A 23563-nucleotide genomic window follows, 5' to 3' on the forward strand; every position below is an offset into this window, starting at 1 on the left:
TTTTCCCTATTTCTTCGTTTCATAGAGATTTGGTTGTGATTGGGTACCTCATCGGGCCTTGTTGTCGGGACCCAAGTTTGCTTTCAGCATTATATTGTAGTTTCCTTGTTTTTTCTACATTGTTTGTAGCTTTGTTGTTCATCTTAAGGGGGGGTGTTAGAGTAAAAGGCTAATTTAATTTCATTTATTAAATTACCTTTACTCCCTTCTTAAGATTTCAATTTATGCACCTTGCATTTCCATTTAATAATTAATTAGTAATTATTAAATGCCATTTACCTCTTAGGGTTTCCCTTTTAGGTTTTTGATCTCCTTCATAAGGGTTGATCGGTTCTAAATTTATTTATTCTATTTTGCACAAGTAAATACAATATTCTTGTTTATTGAGCAAACCCTTCTCTCTCTGCCTTTTTTACTTCCTTGTAACAAGTTATTTGCATGCAGGATATCTAGAGATCTATGGATTTGTTCATTATCAAATCCTACAGTGTTCTCTTACCCTAAAGAAGGGGAGGAATTGTGATTTTTCAATGGAGGAACACTAAACCTTTGAAAACTTGGAAAAGAGAGAGCAAATTGGACGAGGCTCTATGTTCTAACAAGAGCTTGGAAGAAAAGAAGTGTTGGTGTGAATAGTTTGTTTTACTTAACTAGTTCATCATGTGGGTCATATTCATATTAAGTTCAGTTAGAGTACACACAGGATAATCATCACTTCATGTCTCAAATCATAAGATTAAGACACACATTATAGTCTTATGGAATCCTATGTCTCACCTTGGTCTCTATAACTAAGGGGTCCTCCTTGTATTCTTGAATCATTACCATTGTATGTTTGCATCTTTTAATAGAAAAGCATTATTCTCTCATGTTTCATTTGTCTTGTGCTTTCATTTGAGCTCCTAAATCTTGGGTAACTATATCTTTGGGTCAAATCTTGTATGGTATAGAGCATTATGTAACAACTATTACATGGTATAAGAGCTTGCGAGATTACTTCTTGTTGGTCTTTATTGAGAGGTATAATTGCAATAGGGATGTTGATCACAAATTTTGAGTGCATGCCATCTGAAATGTTGCTCCCATTATTGAATTTAATTGATGTATAGACTCAAGCATTTAGTGTGGATACTTTTGAATAAATACAATATGGTCATTTGAATCATGGTTTTCCATCTACTAAGGTTCTAGAGACGTGTTAGTATTCCATCTTCTCCATCTACTATTGCTTTACATGATATTAGTGTTGCTACATGTATGGTTCTAATGATTCAGTCCAATAGGATATCCTTTCTTATAGATAAGTGAGTACTTATAGAAATGCCATATTTATTTTATGACCCCAGTCTTGTAGACTTCGATTAATTGTAAAAACAGGTTTTAAAGGGACCCCAAAACCCTATACACAAGTCAAAAGCTGCCACAGGAAAGCAATACATGTCTAGCAGCCCAAAAAACATCAGCCAAAGGTTGCCAAGGATAGCAGTCTTTGATGTTACCTCTTATGGATTTGTATCAATTTATTCAAATGTTGTGACATACATTGTTGATTCAGTTTGATCATATATGCATGATGATGCTAATGATGTGACATGGTGCTTTATTACATCTGGCTCTTTTTTATTTGGACATGGATTATTGTTTATGATTACCTAATGGATATTATTGGGTTCATTGATGGTGTGACTGTGCTATGGATATTTATCTTGTTCTTTCAGTAGACTTATGCAATGATGCAAATGGAATATTTATATGAAATTGATTAGATGCTTTATTATGCAATTACACACACTTGATGCTTCCATTATTATGTATTATGCATCTACACTTGATGATGTTTGTTTACTGTACATGAACTTATACCCCGACAGTGGCAGATGGAGTTAATGATTTGACCGTTCATACTGAGCCAATGTCGTCTTTGTATGGGTGACGTATCTATCTAGATGATATTATTAATCCTCTGGTAATTAGTAAATATGGATTCATGATGCATATAGTGTTTAGACCCATGAGCGTGTTTGTGCATTTAGGATTCCACAGTTGTCGCAAAAAATGTTATAGAAATGCAAGTTTAATTATTGAAGGGAAATTTTATATTGATTTAATTTATTTTAATTACCGGCTAATTTGTCATAGTTGAATTCCAAGTAAATGAAATTGCCTAATTTATTTGGGAAATGGGGCCAATTAGTTATTAAGTTGTTTTAATAACCTATTTTGTAGGACACTTTGGAAAAGTGCTTATATTGGCAAAAATAAACTTTATTGTTCACTTTTACTTTGTTATATCATGTTTTGGAGAGAGAATTGTCAAACCCTCTTCTTTCCATTTTCTTGATTTGTTTGTTGAGTGAGATTGGCTCGGGGGATTGTCGCAAGGTTGGTTTCATTGGATTCGTAGTGGGGAACTCTTGCTTGTCGAGCATTTCATCGCACTCAATAGATTCTTATTTTGTGGTTGCGTTTCCTATTTTGACCCTTTTGGCTATGAGGTAGGGCCTTTTCATTTGATTAGTTTTGCTCTATTTTAGCTTTTGCTTCTTGTTGCTAAATGGTTGGAGGATGAGAACTAGTGTTCCCTTCCATTTTCATACTTCCATTCGGCCCAAATGGACGGGGGCAAATGTTTATGTGTTTTATGCAAAGTAATGAGAATCGGAATCGGATCGGAATCGGCAAGGCTGAATCCAATTGTGAATTGGCCATCAATCGAAATCGAATCGGCTATGAATCGGCAAATTTAAAAAAACCCTTTAAGTTTAGAGATTTTAACAATTTAAAACTTATTTCATGCACCCTTTATTGAATATAACTTATATTACTAATATATCAGTCCTACGCCCGATTTCTGTAATTGGATTTATTAGATGTATTATATTTGCTAAGAATGGGAGAGTGTTGTTTGGTTGAATATCCAATGTTCTAGTGGTCCATATGAATTCGGAACTATGTTGCCTCACTGTTCTTCTATATGACACCACTGATATAATTATCCCAATTGTATTTCTTGCACATGTATGAGAGTACATATTTTTTGGATGTTTCTCTTTCTGAGTTGTCAAATCCTGACATTGTCAGGAGATTTTGAATCCTTTCCTTAGTGGGTGGTTTCTATTTTAGTCAAATGTGTAAGAGGCGTGACTATGGTTCTTAGTTTGTTTTTTTTTTTTTTTTTTTTTTTTTTTTTTTTTTTTTTTAATTCTGCCGATTCATGGAGTTGATTCAAGCGATTTTTTCCATGAATCACATGAATATGCGATTTAGGCGATTCATGGGAGAAAATCGGCTGAACCAATTCACGACTCATAAAAAATCGCCTAGCCTGAATCAAATCGCCAAACCGGCGATTCAGGCGATTTCAAGGCGATTCTTGGAACTATGGTTTTATGTAATTCAATTTGTAAGTTTTAGTATCGTTATGCTGCTGAAATGTGCATAGAAGCCTGTAGCTCAAATTTTATTTGATATTGGGTGTTTTATCCCATTTTGGAAGTGGGTTTTCAATTTTATTAAATTCCAATAACTTTGATTTTTGAGTGATTTTTGCATCCATAGTTCAAAATCTCGCAAACTTATCAGCGATAAGTCTACTTCTCGCGAGAAGTTTTTCATGGCGAGAAAATTCAAGTTTTTATCGCCACTTTAGGGCACTGAGAAGTTAAACTTCTTGCGGCGAGAAAACGGCAATATATCACCAACTTATTGCGATAACTAACTGTCTTCTCACGGGCGGCGTCCAGTATATACCCACGCTTGTAAAAATGCAATTTCATTGTTTCCTTTGCTGCGTTTGGCATCTTGGGTGGAGGAGAAGGGTTTTGGAGCAGCACTTAGGTGTTTGGCAGTGATTTGTAGCAATTTCCAGCGGATTCGGAGCGGATTCGAAGCGAATTCGAAGCTCTTTCCAAGCAAATCCGGATCCACAAGTAAGTTTCTCAAAAAAAAAAATCTTTTGAGTTAAACTTTTTTTTGTCTTCCCATACTTGCATATCTTGCATTTGTAATGTTCTCTAATACATTTTATGGTTTTAGAGTGAATGAGTCATGACAAAGAGTCAAAGACCTAACACCATCTTTTTGCAATTTTCCCAAAAACAATCAAGTTTTTCTCAATAATTTCAAAACTTTAAGGCTAATACATTTTTTATTTTATTCTCTGATTTTCCAGCAAATATGGCTTCCTCTTCATCTGGGGCAGCAGCATCTTCCAGTGGTCCCGTAGCATGTCCATCTAGATTCATAGACACGCGCCCTAAAGGGGCTAGAGACTTTGCATGGAAATATGTCATTGAAGGAACAAAGTATAATAGTGTCATATGCATTAAATGTGAAAGACAAATCCGTGGAGGCATATTTCGTTTGAAGTACCACCTTGTTGGTATAGAAAAGCGTGACACAAGGATTTATGATGCGACTACGGAGGAAATAAAAAGGGAGATGATTGCTTTGCTTAGTGCCCAAGAAGAGAAGAAGTTGAAAAGGGAAAGGGCAAAATTGGCCATGAGGGCAGCCATTTACAAATCGCAAGGTATGTTTCCTTTTAACAATCATTTATTATTTTCTAATCACGACTAATGCTTGTGCTAAACAATTATCAATTTATCATGATTCATAATGAGATGATGTAGGTTGTGTCATGTGACTAGGTATCCCAGCCACCCTTGATGAAGAAGTAGTAGTTGAGGGGATAGTGGACTCTTTTCGTGGCCCAAGGATCCGCATACGAAACACACCTACTCGTGGCAGGTCCTTGGGCTCAACTTCCACATCTGCTGGGTCTAGTAGACCGCAAAACTCTTCTATTGATGGTTATTTTGTGCATAGAAACACACTTGGAGCACAACCATCATTGGAGGGTACTGGATGGAACCGTGATGTGCATGCGCAACTTGACATTCAATGTGCTGATTTTTGGTTTTTTAACAAGCTCTCCTTCAATGTTGCAGCAAGTCCATATTTTCTGAATTTTGTGACTGGGTGTACCTAGCAAGAAAGGGCTACAAACCACCTACTCCTGTAGCCTTGAGTGGGAGGTAATTTACTTGTTTCAAACTTTAATACTTTTACAGTTTTACAATTTACTTGTTTTTGTTGAAAGTAATTTTTCTTAATCGAACTCGTGTACTTAAAGTGAATTTCATTTTTCATTTTGTGCTTGTAGATTGTTGAAAGATGTTGTTTGTAGGGGTAAAGAAGTGGTTGAAGAGCAAAGGTTAGAATGGTAACAGTATGGCTACACCATACTTTCAGATGGATGGACGAATGGAAGAAACCGTACCATCATCAACTTTTTAGTTTCTTGCAAGGATCAAGTGATCTCTCTTAAATCCTTGGATGCCTTGGACAAGATAGAGACGGCTAAGACTTTGGCTCGAATGCTAGATAATATTGTGATAGAGGGTGGGGCTGAAAATATGGTGCAAATCATAACCGACAATGCAGCAGCATATGTGGCAGCGGGTAGGATCTTACAAGAAAAGCATAACACACTCTTTTGGTCTCCTTGTGCAGTGCATGTTATTGACCTTCTTTTGGAGGATATAGGGAGATTGGATTGGGTGAAACTGGTTGTAGAGGAAGCAAGGACAATAAAAAAATATATCTACAATCACCCTTGGGTCCTTCAATTGATGAGAGACTACACTAAAAACGAGGAGTTGGTTAGACCTGCAATCACAAGATTTGCAACGATTTTTTTAACGTTGCAAAGTGTTCTTAAACATATGAATCCTTTGAGGCAGATGTTTGTGTGTCCAAAATGGCTACAATCAAGTTATTCAAAGAAGGTCGATGGGCAGAGTGTTGTACGCATTGTGTTTTTCTCCAGTTTTTTAGTGAGCTTCAGAAATTGTGGATGTGAGTTGGAAACTTCAAAATTTGATTTTTTTTTTTTTGTACTTATTAATCAAATCTTTCATTATTATTTTATAACCCTACTCTCTGATTAATAATTGTTTTCTACTTTTCAATTGTAGGTGGTGAAGCCCTTGGTTAGAGTTCTCCACTTGGTAGATGGGGAACAAACCCCAATGGGGTCCCTTTATGAGGCCATGGATAGGGCAAAAGAGGCTGTAAGAAATAAGTAAAGGGGAGAGAGCCTAAAATTTCAGCCCTTATCTGATATTATTGATAGGAGATGGAGCAATCAGCTCCACCAACCCATTCATGCAGCAGGGTATTTCCTCAACCCTTGTTACCACTTCTCTCCATCATATGCGGATTCCAATGGAGAGGTCATGGAGGGCTTTAGTGAATGCATGCAGAGAATGGTACCCGACATTGTGGTGAGAGACCTCATTGTGGCCGAGATGGAAATGTATCAAAATGCAACAAACAAACTATTCTCCTCAGCCTTGGCAAAGAAAGGCAGACAGACTCAGACACCGGGTACAAATTACAATATTTGGAATTTCGAGTCTCTCACATGCATGTTAAGTAGATAAATAAGCTACAAAAACTTGTCCTCATCTTGCTTTTTAACTCTTTATATTTATCTCACAGATGCTTGGTGGCGAAATTGGGGTGGTAATGTCCCAAATCTGCAAAAGCTTGCTCTTCGCATCTTATGTCAGCCTTGTAGCTCATCTAGTTGTGAGCGTAATTGGAGCTTGTTTGAATCTATTCACACAAAGAAGAGGAACAAGTTGGCACAAAAATGCCTAAATGACCTTGTCTTTGTGCATTATAACCTCAAGTTGCGCATAAGAAAAGTAATGGCAGCAATGCAAAAGCTTGCTCTTCGCATCTTATGTCAGCCTTGTAGCTCATCTAGTTGTGAGCGTAATTGGAGCTTGTTTGAATCTATTCACACAAAGAAGAGGAACAAGTTGGCACAAAAATGCCTAAATGACCTTGTCTTTGTGCATTATAACCTCAAGTTGCACATAAGAAAAGTAATGGCAGCAACAACTGAGCCACTTGATCTGAATGACATAGATCCTTTTGGCAATTGGACAGCACGGGAGCAGCCTTCACTATTCACTAAGGATGAAATATATGAGTTGAAGAGGGAGGCTATGGAGGAGGGTGGTTTTGCAGTGGGACTAGACGACATTCAGGAGGAGGGTAGTGAGAATGAGGAGTCTAAGGACAATGACACTGAGCACAATGATATTGAGGATGAGGATGAGGATGATGAGGAGTCCTTGCCAGGGCCAACACCAACACCACCACAAACAACTGCTACAGCTAGAGTTGCTAGACCCCCTCCCTCTCCCATAGTTTTTACTAGAAGTTCTAGAACTACTAGGATGGGGAAGAGGAAGATGTAGACTAGTTTCATATTGAACTTGACATTTGTATTTGCTTATATTTTGACAAAGACAATTCGGTATTTATTATTTGTAGCTTGTTTACTACATCGGCATTCCACATGAGGATGTGATTTTGTTACTCATTGCATTTATATATATCTAGATCAGCTTGTTTGGTTTGTTTACTCATTTACTAACTCAATACATGCATCTACTTATTGAATTTTGTGAAAAAAATGCATTTTTAATTAAATTAAAGTCATTTTTTAAATTCCCGATATTTTCCCGAGAAGTTGCCGATTTCTCTCCAATATTTGCCAAGAAAATTTTTTTTAGTGACCGAGAACAAGAAGTTGAACTATGTTTGCATCGTTTCATTTTGTGTGCCACCTAGATTTTGTGAGAATTTCTTGGCACAAGTTTGGTTCATGGATTTAGAATGTTTGCTAGATTTTCAATGCAACCATGGTTTTACTTAGTGTGCATTGGGATTTGTGTGTAGTTGAGTGAGTTTTACACTTGGTGTTTTGTTGTCATTTCTCATCCAACCCTTGGTTTGGTTCCTTTGGTTTTCATGAAGTTGGTTGTGCTCACACAAGCACATGCATTTGTGTATGAAGGGATCTTGCGAGACCTGAACTCCCAAATATAGGCCAATTGAGATATTGTTCATTTGGTTGGGTTGAGAATTTGCACTGGCTATGGGCACTCATTGTGTGATGTGCATAAGTATCTAGTGTAGACATATGGAGTGGCTTCTCTCATGTACCCCGGTCGGGAAGTGACCGACAAGGTAATGTGAAAAGTTCGAATAAGTGAAAACCAAAATATATACTTGGATAACAAAAAATTATTGAAAGATAAGATCATTGAACACCTAATTGTGGGTCTGGTTTCCAAAGGGAGTTGGAATGAAGACACAGTATCTGGTCTCCTGAGGGCGTCGAAACAAAGATACTTTCTGAGTCTGGCCTCTAATAGGAGTGGGAATGAAGGCTCGATGCTACTTGTGCTACTTGAGACAAGTAAAGGCATTCTACTAGAGTCTCTACATAGTTATCCCATAGTGTCTAACTAGTGACCTATTGTACTGCATAGTCCTCATGATCATGGTGTTGTCTTCATGTTCTGCTTGGTGTGAATGTTACCCTTGGATGATTGTAAGTTGTGTTTGTGGTCGAGTCACTATCTCCATCAGTATTTCGGGTGTGGGCCTATGGGTACCACATGGTTGGAAGGCATAGCTACTTATTCCACTGTTGGGCATTGGTGTACAAAGACAATCTGCTTCTAGTTCAGAGTCGAAGCTTGATGCTTCACATGGATTCTTCAGATGTTCGGAGTATGTTTCCTTGCAGTTTATGTATTCTTTGAAGCATTTGATATCATGTTTTAGATAGTGTATCTTCTGTTTGCTTATACATTTCTTTACTATGATGTTGTATATTGCAGCTTAGAGTAGCAATGTAATTCATGGTTTAGTATGATTAGAGTTATTGATGCGTCGAGAGCCCACTCCTCGATAAACGTGTACAAGTCATCTCTTGGCAAACACTGCAGTACCTGCTCACTAAGCCTAGCATTTATTGCTACCATGGCTGAAATATGCGTTTTTCGGCTCAATGCCTCCACTACTTTATTCAATTTGCCCTTAATATAAGTAATCTCAAAATCATAATCTGCTAAGAATTCCATCCACCTCTAAAGAGCATAAAGGTTGGGTTGGGTGAATAGGTACTTCAATCCATAATGATCCATTCTGAATTCAAATGGCTTCCCAATTAGATAATGTCTCCACATTTGTAGAGCATGGACAATAGCTGCTAGCTCTAAACCATGTGGTGCATAATTTTTTTCATAGTTTCTCATCTTTCTAGATTCATAAGCAATGACTTGGCCTTCTTGTATCAGGACACCCCCTAGTCCTTCTCCTGATGCATCTATTCTAACCACAAAAAGGCCCTCAAGCTCTGGTACCCTAAGTAATCGGTGCAGAGATCAACTTATCCTTTAAAACTTCAAAGGTTGCTTGACATTTTTCAAACCATATAAGTTTCTTCCCTTTTCTTTGTAGGGTGGTGATGGGATGTGCTATCCCTAACAATTTTCCTATAGAAACCTACCAAACCCATGAAGCTTTTGACTTCTAACACATTCCTAGGAGCCGGCCACTCCTTGATTGCCTTGATCTTGGTGGGGTCTACTGCTATTCCTTTTGTTGATATAATATGCCCTAAATACTAGATTTCTTTCTGGTGAAAAGAACACTTAGATAGATTTCCATACAACCTATGTTCACGTAATTTTTGCAATACTACCTCAAGATGTTTCTAGTGTTCTTCCTCATTCTAGGAATACATGAGAATATCATCGATAAAAACTAGCACAAACTTGTCTAAACAGTCTTGGAATATGTTACTCATGAGGTTCATAAAAGCAACAAGGCCGATAGTTAATCTAAAGGGTAAAATTGTGAACTTATAATGCCCATAATGAGTTTCTGAGAGCGGTTTTATGAATATTCTCTTCCTTAATTCGAAGCTATGATAACCCGATCTTAGGTCAATTTTGGAAAATATCACCGCCCCCTTCATTTGATCAAATAAATCATTTATCTTGGGGAGTGGGTATCTATTCTAGATGGTGACTTTTTTAAGCATCCTAGAATCAATGCACAACCTCATAGTTCCATCCTTTTTCTTGTCAAATAAAACTGAGGCTCCCCAAGGTAAAACACTTGATCGGATGAGTTTCTTCTCTAACAAATCTTGTAACTAAACCTGTAATTCCATCAGTTCTATTGTGATCATGTGATACGGTGCTCTTGATATGGGCTCAGCCCCGGTTACAAGGTCTATAGTGAAATCAAATACCCTGGAAGGGAGTAGGCCGGGAAGCCCCTTTGGAAATACACCTTAGAAATTTCTAAGATATGGATATTTTTCTTCAAAAGATTCCTTCATTCTTTCTCTAACCTCCCCATCTTCAAAGATGTAATCATCCTGATAAGTGGTTTCTAAGGGTTCTCTCAAGTCTTCCATCCTTACTGCAAAAAATTTGCACCCCTTCCTTTTGCATCTCTTAAGTTGCATAGTTGAGATCTAACGAGGTTTTACTTCATGGATGCTCACAAGATTCCTCTAGTCGTCTAGACATTCTACCGTCTTTGCAAGATAATCTACCTTTGCTTTGTGCTCATTGAGCCAATTTATCCCCGTGATGATATCATAGGACCCTAGAAGTGCTACGTACAAAATAACCTTGGTAGAGAAATTTGCGAAGTCTACTTGTGCCTTGAACATACATTGATCTACTCAAGCTTTTGATTGGTTTGCATATTCAACAATCCAAGGTTGAACCATAAACCCTATTCTCTTGGAAAATCTACTTAACAATTTTGGGGAGATGAAACATTCAGTGGCTCCAGTATCAATTAAAATAGAGATAGGGTTTCTATTTATCTTACCAAGGGTCTCTATAGGACCTAGTTGTTTCTCTGCCTATCAATTATCCAGGGCTGCATAGATGTTCTGTTAGAAAACAACCTGTTGAGGAGGTAAAGGAAGTCATGATTGCTGATTAGAGATGCTCTTATTAGGACACTGGTTGGCGTAGTGGTCTCTACCACAAGTGAAACAGCCCTTAGGTAGTCCTTTCCTCTCACCTCCCTTATTACCATTTTCACTGCTGGAGTTGCCTTTAAACTCTTTATTATTGTTCCCCTTGCATTCAGGTTTGTTGGGCTTAAATTTTTTTAAACTCTTCTTGTGTGACCCAGAGTCAGAATCATTGATACTCCAATTTGTCTTCCTTTTGTTATCGTGGATGGAATCATCCCTTTTAACCTCGTGCTCCTAACGAATGGCTTTTTCAAGAGCTTCCTCCATGGTTTGTGGGGTGAGAACATGAATTGCTCCTTCAATCCTATTGTTTAACCCTATGAGAAATTTTCTAACCATCAATTTCCTATCCTAATAATATGGGGGAACATACTTTAGGAGGCAGGTGAACTCTCCCAATACCTATGTACTCTCATATCTCCTTGTTTAAGATTCTGAAAGTCCAGCAACTTTTGGTCATAAAAGGTTTAGGGAAGTTGTTTGTTCTTAAAAATGGAGACAAACCTGTCCCAAATGACATTAGTAGTCTTAAAAATTACTTCTATTTTGGTGTTCCCCCCACCATGTGGTTGCCTCCCTGAGAGGTGATAAATTCCCCCAAATTGCTTTGAAGATTTTAGAAAAACTTTTGATCTCGAAGTACTGTTCCATTTCAGTTAGCCAAGCCTTTGTGGCTTCACCGAATTCAAATCCAAAAAATATAGGAGCTTTTTTTTTTTAATGTCAGCTGACAAATCACTGACTATGTCTTGTTTCTTTTTTTTTCAGACTGTGTTCTAGGAGGTTTAGTTTCATGTTCACTATGAGCAAAGACAACCTGCTCAGTTGTAGGAGAGGGAGAGGAGTGGGTGTCTTCTTGACCTTGCCCAAGTTGAGTTGCTAGGGCATTCATTATTTTCCCCATATTTTCCATTCTGGTTTGGGTTTCCCGCAAAAATTGTACCAACAGGTCCGTGGGGTTTGAAGGAGCGCAATTTTGGGGAACAAAAGTCTGTGGAACAGAATTTTGAGGAATGGTCCCACTGGACATCTCATTCTCTACGTTGTTCCCATTGTTTTCCATGATATTTGTTTGCCTGAAACATACAATTGGTTCTTTTATCAATATTATGTTTTCATACATTTATTCAAGAAGAGAGAAGATTCAATTATTTGCTCAAACAATTTACGTGCAAAAAGACATATTTTATTACAAATAAAAGAATATTGTTGCAACTGCAACCAATCTTATTTACAAAATTTCCTCTCCTGAGGATACATAAAAAATACCTCAATATAGATATTTTTAAGAAATTGGACACCCTATCCCTGGGCATTCTATTTGTTTCCTTCTTTGGGCTTATCCTACCCTTTAAAAAGTTTATGGAAAATCATGAGTGGATTTGTTTTCTTGGCATTCCATGCCTCAATGAGTTTGGTTCTAAAAATTGCCTTCTTTGCAGAAGTCCATCCAACTCTTACTTTCTTAATCCGAAGTAGAGCTTGGGCTAATGTCTCATCATCCTTGGATACGGGCCAGAGGGAGTAGTCGTACTTTGGCATGTTCTTAATTAGGTAGAAGAATACAAGGTGACAAAGTTTCTTTCAAGGAGTAGACTAGATATACATCACATTTTCCATTTAACACTACATTTTTCAGTCCTCTAGCTAGGATGGTGATGAGCTCGAGGTTCAGTGTCGAACCCAGCACTCTGATACCATATGTAACAAGCTAAAATTCTATACTAATTTAATGAATTGAAAATATATAAAAATAACATTTCTTTTCTAAGTATCATGAAAGATAGTGATAACTACCTATGCATGCTTATTGTTTCTTTTCCATTTATACAAATCAAGTAAGGAAATAACTAATTTAACTACATTTAATCCAAATAAAGAGAAACTAACCACATTATCTAACCATAATACATAACTGAAAATGCAGAACATTAATATAAAATAAAGTAATCACATTTCAAATGTTTTGCAAATAGACTTTGACCTTGAGTTGTGCAAGCCTTGGCTACTGGGGGAGAGGAGAAGCAATGTCGTGGGCCCTCCCAACTGTGGACCCTTAAGCATCCCCACACAATCTCTAGTAAGAAAGGCCCTCCCTACCCTAGAAACTAGGCTTAAGGCACCACTATCCAACCACTGAGCATCCTGGTGTTAGAGTTTCGGCTAAACAACCAGCTAGGCTTAGGATACCTTCCATACACCTATCAGCCAACTATTAGCAACTCTAACCACTAGTGATCACAATAGCAAGCATGGCACTAACCTACCTTGGCCAAGGATTTGTGAGGGCACTATATACCTGATCACCCATTGCTCGACTGGACAACAAGATTATACTAAGGACTATCATGAGTTGACATGAACTTTTAAGAATTTCATGATACTTGCTTAAGTTATTGATGGTTTTTTATTTTATCATGTAGGTATAACCATAGTTCAATGATTTCCATTTCACACCCTTCATCTCGACCATGTTGGCCTTCCTTGATGAATCATTGGGTGGATGTATGAGCATTTGTAATCACAACCAATGTATCCACCAACTTGGCCTTGGCATTAGAAACGATAATTTGATTGTTTAAACATTTATATTCACTACCATTGTATTTGTCAATTTGGCCTTGGCATTATAAAAGATGATTAATGTTCAATTTTTTATACTCACTGCCATTGTATATGTCAATCTTGGCATTTTAAAAGATAAATTGAATATCGACACATTTACAGCCAACACATCTGTCGTTCTAACCTTGGCACTATAAGAGGAAATTTGGAATTCAAAAAAGCTATTCTTGATTTACAAGATGCAGTTTTCTTATCTTAGGAAGTACTTTTTGAATATCCTTGTATAAGTCGCACTTTATTTATTCATGATTCTTAAAAAGAGGATTTCTTAAATGAGAAATGTCATAATTCTAGAGCATTCATACAATGTATGCCTAAGAAAGAACATTGGTTCATATCTTGATTGATTCTAATCAACATTACTTAAACTTTTCAAGCAGGCTTTAACTATGCCTCACTATATCATTTGAAAATAAAAAACATAACCTAACCAGTGGTGATATTATGACTTCACTGAAGGTTGTTCTTGCTCGGGCCTGAATAATTTATGAATAATGCTTGGAATGCCCAATCACCGAAGGCTATGGAAACAAGGGAGCAACAATTGGCTACTGTCATTCTAATTAGGCACCAAAGCATTGACTATGTTCAGCTCAACGCCTATAGAAGGTGCGAATAGAGATTGTAGAGATAATTGTGAAGCAAAATGAGAGTGAGAAAAGAGAGGAAATTCTTATCCTGATGGTATATTTTTCTGCCAAAGGTAAGAATGTTGTATCCTCAATGGGCTTTCGTACCATAAACGTTGCCTTCTTGGCTGCATGCTCAGTTATGAGAAAAATTGCGAAGGTAGAAAGGAGTTACAAGATACAAGGCCATCGGTTCAATGTAGCCAAAAAAAAATTAATGTGGCCACCAAAAAATATATAATGTCGATGAATGAAATATAGAAATATAGCTGCTCAAGATGAATGATAAACTATTGTCAAAGAATAATATTAACCCGTGCTAATCACCTTAATATAATAATATCATACACCACCTACCTATACGTGTGTGTGTGTGTGTATATATATATATATACATATATAGATATGCATGATATTATAACAACATAGTTAACGTATACATCTTATATTATGTGGACGTATACATATGTCTTATTCTATTTCATACATACATACATACATACATACCTACATATATATATATATATATATATATATATATATATATATATATATATATATACACACACACACACACACAAGCAAGCATACATAGATAATATGGCATTACTGTATCAAGGCATGGCAATATCACATGAAGCTCTGAGATCATCAAATCCATAAGCTAACACATTTTAATTTAATGTCCAATGATCTTCTTAATAATGCATAATTATTGACCACATAGCTCATGGTAGTCCCTAGTGTACTCTTGCTTGCCTAGTCGTTTACCCCTTAGCCTTGGTGGTTAGAATTCATAGCTATCATCTCATAGGTGAAGTGGTGTCCCCTACTCAATTCCTTTTCGGCAACGCTTCCCCCCTTTCGACGCACTCTTGCAAGAAAATAAATTATCCACGATAATATCATATTCCTCAAATAATCATAATTACTATAACAAGTTATTGTTCATTAAACATCATAACAGTTACATTTCACTTCCCATCAATGAATAACCAACTTTCCAATATTTCAAGATAACAATATAATAACATCTTAACGATTAACTAGCATGTCATCTTCACACGAAATCATAATGAGTAACCATCTTACCATTTCACATGATCATAACTAATTTTAACTGTCAACTGATTTCACATTAAACTCAATGGCTATAAGAGCAATTTAAAATTAGGCAAAAATTAAGATGTAACAGTGGAATTTCTACCCTTGTCTTAGAATAGTTTAACATTTTGCACTTAAGTTTTGGGAGAAACTTGGGTCAACATCTCATATGATGAAACAATGAAAGAGTATCATCATACCCAGACTAGAGTTTCATACTCCAATTGTAAGTTTCATTATATAGAGTTGGGAATTATCGTACCCAGTTTAAGCATTTGATCATACAATACTTCAATATCATGTGCAGCTTAGAGTTTCATCGTATGGCTTTAGGAGTTTCATCATATGGTTCTAGTTGGGAAATCTCGTATCCCAAACAGTGGATGCATCCTGACATGTTCAGAGGATGCAATCTTGGGATTTGGATACCCTTTTGGGAGTTGTATCTTCGCAATGCAGAATAGTTCACCTATCAGATGTTTTAGGGTATGAAACCGTCGTTGTGTGTTAAACTGGTTAATAGACTTGAATGGATCAATGACCTAAGAACTTGTGTTTGGGCATTAAAATGAATATCGTAATAAATGTTAGCCTGTACTTAGGAATGAACATTGTATCCTTAATTCATGTAGATGAAAATGAACGCATTGGAAGTAGTGATGCTTGGGGATCTTTGGTGGTTTGGTGTCTAGTCTTCCATTGCGATCTTTGCATGATTGTGTGCATGTTGTCTATTAACTCAACAATATATATATATTAGCCTATGATTATTCTTGTGTCCAAGGATCTTCATGGAGAGAATTAGAACATCCTTCCATACATTCATATCTACTAGAATCTAAAAGGTCATCTTCATTAGTGTGGCCTAGAACAAGTACTTGACTATGATAGCTTTCAATATCAACATGGGGACACAAGAAGACTTTAGAGACATTATATACCTTGATCTTTATCCCTCATATTTCTGTCTAGAATGGAAGGCATCATGCACATATTCTTGGTTTTGTTCCTTCCTAAGGGGAGGAATTTGTTCGATGGGATTGAATCATCTCCAACTTTCTTGTTGGGCATTTGAAGAAGTGTTGCATGGTCTCTCTTCTTCTTTCCTCTTGAGAGGGAAGTTTTTCCTTGCATGGGTTTTGGTTATTCATATTCTTCTTTGGCAATATTTTACATTTTCTCTTTTGGAGGGTAGGTTTGTCCCACAAGGTTTTCTCATTTTCTTTATTTGTCAGAGCTTGCATTTGTACATGTGTACCTAAAAATGGTGTAGTAGCTTGGATCCATCTTTGCATCCACTTTATTACATCTTGCATGTTCAAACGGTTAAGTTTAAGGAACCAGAGTAGCATTCAAAAAATTCTAAAACTTCAAATTATAAAAGAACAAAAGACAAACATTTATCCTAGGAAAACCCTCCTACTCAAGGAAAAACACAACCACACCACAATATAATCTCTTTATTATGATGGAATGAATTTAATACAATACTTCAATATTCTAAGACACTTAATCAAAATAATAATCAATAATCAATCTTTCCAATAATGAAATGCTCACAATATATGCTATAACTGCATCCACAATACATGCTTAGCAAGATGCATACTACAGCAATATAACAGCAACCTATCAATAAGTCACAGTAGTAGCAATATGATAACAGTGACTCATAAATAGATGAATATGATTCCCAAAAAAATAGCATCCCTCGAATGTTTGAACTATTATAGAATTGATAAGTAGGAGATGTTTTCCACAGCAAGTCAAATTGTGATATTTCTATCAGGATTTAACTATGTAGTTTTTGAGTCAAACTTATTGACCCATATTTCATGAGTAGTGATTCACAAATGAATCCATCTCTCATAAGAATAAATGAAACACTTAGCACTCATTGGATCTAGGTGATGTTCACAGAAGTGAAGCACTGGGACTTCCTGGGAGATCACCCATCCTAGTTTTACTCTAGTACATGTCAAAAGAAGGCTCTCTGAATGGAAGACTCAATTGACCATATCCATGTGGGTCTACTTGTGACTTTTCATGCCCCACACAGGCGACTCTTGAATGACAATACTCAAGCCTCTTCGAGTTCTGTGTGGGTGACTCTTGGAAATACACATGATACCACATCATTTGTGTGCAGTGACCCTTCAAATTTTCTGCAGATTTAAAAAAGGACACAAGTATGAAGGAGCTCTGTTGTGGATACCATTAACATTAACACTCCTATTAGCAAGAGAGAGAGATCATTCATATGTCACAATGTGCCTCAAGTTGTCAAGCAAAATGGAGCTGCAACTATAAAATGTCAATAACAAAATCTCATCACAAATTTTTTCAACATAATATAGTCATCTCAGCATGACAATCACCATGGATACTTGTAACAAACAAATTTTCTTCACTAAAAGGAATAGAGCTATAATATGAATTAAAGTAGGTATGAAAGTAATACTTCAACTAAATTACTGAAATAAACATCTTTAATTACATTTCATGGGAAAATTAACTGAATTAACATTCAACTGAAATAAGCACCAACTGGAATAATTGTTTTCTATCATATTTACAGAAAGAACTTAAATCATTATCTTTAATTCTCTGATATTCGATATTCACAAGAGAAATTAAGTGCATAGCAAAAGATGGAGAAAGAACATACAAAATCTAACTAGAGAGTTTGAAATGGTTGTGCAAGCCTCGACTTTTGGATAAGAGGAGAAGCATTAGCTTAGGCTTAACCTCTCAACCATGGACTATATCAATCCCCACACAATCTTTTGATAAGAAAGGCCCTCCCTACCCCGAGGCTAGGCTTGGGGCACTATTAGTCCAGCCATCTGAGCAATACCAGTGTTTAGGATGTCTGCTCAGTTATAGACGGACATGTCTAATTAACTAACGCCACCGACATCATGTGATCTATAGAAGGCAAGCATGCCTTTAACGAACTTGGCCAAGGTTTTTGGATGGGTTTCTAGCACCCGATCACCACTGCTCAACTTGGCAACAAGGTAATTGGATGAACATGCATGAGCTATTGGTTAGTTCTTTAAAAGTAATAAAATTATCATATCAATTCTAATATTGTTTTCTTGTTCTTGCAGAACTTTCTTTTCACCTCTTCACCCTCTCTCTTGACCAACCAGTCGGGTGAGTCCTGGGTGTTTAATCATAGAGGATACCAATTCATTTGCTGAAACTCAGCTGATAGAAATAATATTTTGGTACTGGCACATTACAGCCCTTAAGATTCAAGAACTTCACTTAAGAAAACTTCAGAGGATTATAACTCGAACCTAAAAGACCAGTTGAAATAGAGAGGAAATCTTAGCATGACATGTGTATTTGGTTCAAACTTAACATGGTGAGATAGCTTGATCGAATGTATAGCTTGATTGAATGTGCTATTCAATATCATAGCCAAGCATCATTGTTTAGAAATCATTGAAACTATCCTTCCATCTATTATCGAATGCAATACATATACCAAATAAGATTGGGAAAACTGTTCACATAACCTGATCAATGAAAGAAATGGATCTTTTCTTAACTCCGATTGGCCAGCTCTCGAAATCTGATTTTCAAATGCGGATTTCAGAATCGAAGACCATTCAATGACAAGAACAATAGCTTGGATTCATCTTCAATATCAATCGCAAGAATAAGGAAAGAAAAAGGAAAGAGGGAACGGAAGTAGAACTACAGAATCGGGTGCTTGCTCTCAGACTTATGTTCGAGCATAAAAACAGATAGGAATAATATAGAAGGTTCTAAAAGGAAGTCGCGGCTCTTGATAACAGTTATAGAAAAGAAAATCGGCTTCTTGGTTCACCAATTTTAAAAGAAGATGCCAAGTGTACTCATCTCTTATAGAGACTTATAAATATGAGGAAATGAATTCGAAGATCTCTTTATCAAAAGGAAATAATTTATAATTTTATACACATATATTTGCACATTATATGTTATTTTCAAATGGTGTCATCATATTATTATTGTGTCCAAGGTTATGCCTATTAGGATACACATATCTATATACGTGCATAATTGAGAGATTATTTTATCTTCATATCCTCTCAATATATATGTGTGTGTGTGTGTGTGTGTGTGTGTGTGTGTGTGTCTGTGTCTACTTATGTTAACGTAGATAAGCTTGAATGATTTAATGCTATGGTGGCACCATACTTTTTATACTTATGTGCACATATACATACATATATATATATATTAAAAAAATAAAATGATGAGAATGCCAACATAAACCATTTAAAAGTATGTATTTTGATTATATTTAAATGTTTAAAGTTTTATTGATTGTCCAATAGCTCATGCATGTCCAATGTATGTACCTTGTTATGTAGTCGCTAGGTCCTTACCAAGAAAGTTAGAGGTCATACCTGTCAATCAGATAAATGGACTAAGGTAGTGGCCCATTCCGTAGATCCCGTTAAGAAATGCTTCCCCCCTTCGTCTGCTCCTGCAACCACATGTGTAACATTTTCCACAATAATAACAAGTTCTCATGATAAATCCATATCAACATATAACATAGATAGTAGCAAATAAATTAGTTAATAACCATCATTCAAAAAGCAAGCAACTGCTAACTACAATCATCAACATATAACAAGTAACGGTTAACTTCCATCATCAATAAACGGTTATACATGACCATTGATTAACAACCAATTTCATATGAAACAACGGTTACATATAACTACCCTTTTCACATGAATAAGGAAAAACAATAGTTTTTAACTATTCATCTCAACAGCAATAATAATTTTAAATAGGTCAAAATTTTGGAATGTAACAATACTCCAAGAGGGTGAAAGAATAGAAAGCAAAGTCATGGAGTCTCACACGTGACTTCCACCATGGCTTCTCCTAAAGGGTGGATCTGCCATAGCTACTCCTAGAGGGTGGAACAAGGGATTTCACCCCAAACTTCTCTCGCAAAGAAGAACTCATAAACAAGAGGTTTCACCTCGAACTTCTCTCACAGATAAGAGCTTATTAACAAGAGATTTCACCTCGAACTTCTCCATCACAGAGAAGAACTCATTAACAAGGGATTGCACTTGAACTTCTCCCTCTCAAAGAACTCATTAACATGTATAAGAATCATGAAACTTGAGACTCCCTCTCAACAAGGGTAGCATTCTCACTGCTTTTGTTATTACCAAAAAAAAACTGATTCCAAGTTTGACCAAACAAGGAGCTTTAGCAGTTGTATTACTACTTGAGATTGTAGATCTTCCGCAAAAGGATTTGACACTCTTCCTCTGTCACACAAGCTGCCTGTGAATCTCATTTCTTCCTCTTTGAAGAAACAAATCAAAATGACGAACTGAATAGGATCTTCCTCTATAATTTAGTTATGTGACACAAATTCAGTCCTATGGCTGCACACAATGTCTCCATTTACATTTTTACAGCTTGCATGACTTTGAATGTAATCTTTTATCATCCCATTGCTTCTCGATCTATCCTAGAAGCATTTGAGGAGGGATTAGCACTAGTTCAAACAATTAAACTAATGTGAAGAGAAATATAAAGATCAATGCTAAAGATATAGATGATTCACTATTCTCAATATTATAGCATAAATGAACTACATAAAATTCATAAACAATATTCAAAGGTATAATAAAAATCCTTATCTTTTTATTGTCTAATCTTCCTCAAGATAGATCCCAGCGTGCAAGGAATCTTGAATTGTTGTGATTCTTCGATCATTCTAAGAGTCTCACAAAATAATTTCTTTTGCCTTAGATTTTTCCAGGAAGCTCACTCCTCAATATGGTACATCCAAAAGCATTTTTGTTGTCTTTGCCAACAATGATAATGTTGATTTTGGTAGTTATGATAGAGATCAATCTACCCATGGTGACTTTCAATTTTAGTCGTGCTTGTGCTTCTTTGTCTGTCATATACCTTCTTCAGAGTTGTTACATTTTTCTCAAAGACTTGGAGGCTTCATCATCTCTGTTTAATGATGTTTGTGACTTATGTTATGATATTATGTTTCTCTGGCACTGGCAGGTTATTATTCATGTTCATGTTTATTGTTTCTAGTTTGTTCTATTGTCAGCATTGGGCCATATTCCTTCTAATGTGGATGCTGAGTATTTGTTGACATAACATTATTGGCGGTGGAGTATCTTTCATTGTTTACTGTTTTTTTCTTTGGCATCCTGTCTCTTGATATATCAGTTGCTATTGTGCCATTTCCTTCACTTGGCATTTCATCCTTGACTATGCTTGGGATTGAAGTTTGTCACATCCTCTTGGCTTTGTCAACAAATATTAATTATTATTTTATATTGCCTATTTGTTGTCATGTTCATGTACTCTTGTAATAGAAGCAAATTTGTTCACATTGCCTTCATTCAAGAAGATCGATATCATTGGAAGAGCATTCATTTTTTGGCATTATTGAGGTGTAATGTGCATCTGGTCTTCAACATAGCTAAGTCGTCAAGTTTGACAGAATTAATATATTTGTTATTGAAGACAATAACAGTTGTTGTTTTCTAAAGATTGGTGAAGATATCAGTCGTGTTGTTATTACTGGTGTATGAGTGTCATGTATTAGTCTATAGATTTTATGTGTCTGTGTGTGAAAAGACTATATTTAGAGCTTTCAGTTTTTAGTGTATCAAGTCTTACTTGAACCTATATATTTTATTAAACTTTGATTCAAGTATGATCATTGAGTATTGAAGAACTTAACATGAACAGAGGCTTTGTAATCTATCTTGAAGATTTCAATATAGGACATATTTTGGTGGGTCCAGTTGTTTCCCTTACTGAGCAGGGTTTTTCCTAGGATAATTGCATAGTTTGTTTTGATTGCTTTGCATTGAACTTGTGTCATATCTGTTTATATTCTTTTTGGTTCAAATTTAACATGGTATGAAAGCGGGTCAAAAGAATTTAGATCCAGAACCAGAAATATTCTGCATTTGTGCTATTTGATTTCAATTTGTTATTCTAAGTGTAAAAATGGTAAAAGGTTTGAAAGTTGACAATAAGTTAGGTAGCTCTTCAAATTTTGCTTCATGGAAGCCCAGGATTTCGATAGCTTTTGAAAAGAATGACCTTTCTGTATTATGTCAATTCTGATGTTGCAGAATCATTTGATGATGTTGAGAAAACTGAATGGAAGAAGAACAAGATTATGGCTAAGAAGATCATGATTGATTCAATTAAAGATCATTTGATTCCTGTCATCTCAATATTGGAATCAGCCAAGGAGATATTCAAGGCTCTTGAGGATTTGTATGAGTTTAACAATACTTGTAGAGTACTTCCATTGAGGCGACAATTGTTGCATGTTTAGATGGGAAGAGGTGAATTTGTAGGTTCATACTTTGTAAATATTACAGAACTGAAGGACCAACTTAGTGCAATTTGTGAAACGTTTTTAGACAAAGATCTAGTTGTGCTTGCTACGAATGGACTTCCCCATTCTTGGGAATACTTCATTCAGGTTGTTGGTGGAAGAGATGAGCTTCCAAAATTTGACAAATTAAAAGAAGACTGCATTCAAGAAGAGTGCAGATTAGAAGCAGGAGGAAATGGTCAAAGGAACCACCATTAAAATGACCACATATTTGCAGCTCACACTTCCAAAGAAAAAGGGAATAAAGGAAACTTTAAGAGGTCTAGAAACGAGAGTTTTGAGTCCCTTGACTTCAAGAAAAAGAAGAGATACCTCTCTTGAGTTCAGTGTTTCAGGTGTGATAAATCTGGTCATTTTGTAAGAGATTGCACCACAAGACCAATGCCTCATGCTTTTGTTGTTGCTATAAAGATTGACAATTCTTATCCACTAAGAGAGTCTAGCAATAATTTTGCAGGTTTCTTATTCATCTTTGTACTCTACAGCAATGTTCCCACAAATAGCAATACATGGTTGTTTGACAGTGGTGTGTCTCGTCACATCAGTGGGCTCAAAGAACACCTATTTAATTTGAAGGAAAATGATTCACATTTAAAAGTCATTATTGGTGATGATGCAAGTTATATAGTGAAAAGTGTTGGTTCTACATCTTTCAAATTGGGATCTAGTATTCCACTGCACCTAAGTAATGTATTATCTGTATCAGGCATAAAAAGAAATCCAATTTCTATATCAGCCTTGGAAGACAAAGGCTATCATGTTTCATTTGCTCATGGTAAAGTTTTGGCAGGGAAAAATAATTCTAATATTCAAACAGCTCATAGAATTGGGGTACATCATGATAGCCACTACAAGCTTTCAGCTCGTCCTATCCATGATTTCTCATGATACTTCAGATTCAAATGATCTATG

General features: G+C 36.1%; 1 protein-coding gene across 4 annotated transcripts in view; it reads right to left on the bottom strand.

Annotated features, from left to right (window-relative positions):
• LOC149572790 (protein DETOXIFICATION 16-like) overlaps positions 1-23563 on the bottom strand; it is a 71454-nt gene that overhangs the window by 32813 nt on the left and 15078 nt on the right. Inside the window, exon 7 of one of the 4 annotated variants that reach the window (XR_016359977.1) lies at positions 19641-19720. The exons of the other annotated variants lie outside the window; for them this stretch is intronic. The gene's annotated coding sequence lies outside the window, so the exon portion shown is untranslated. The remainder of the gene's footprint in view (positions 1-19640; positions 19721-23563) is intronic. 4 annotated transcript variants of the gene reach the window in all.

Source organism: Cupressus sempervirens, chromosome 2 (assembly GCF_028749045.1).
Source record: "Cupressus sempervirens isolate cs-2001-9-10 chromosome 2, ASM2874904v1, whole genome shotgun sequence".
NCBI lineage: Eukaryota > Viridiplantae > Streptophyta > Pinopsida > Cupressales > Cupressaceae > Cupressus > Cupressus sempervirens.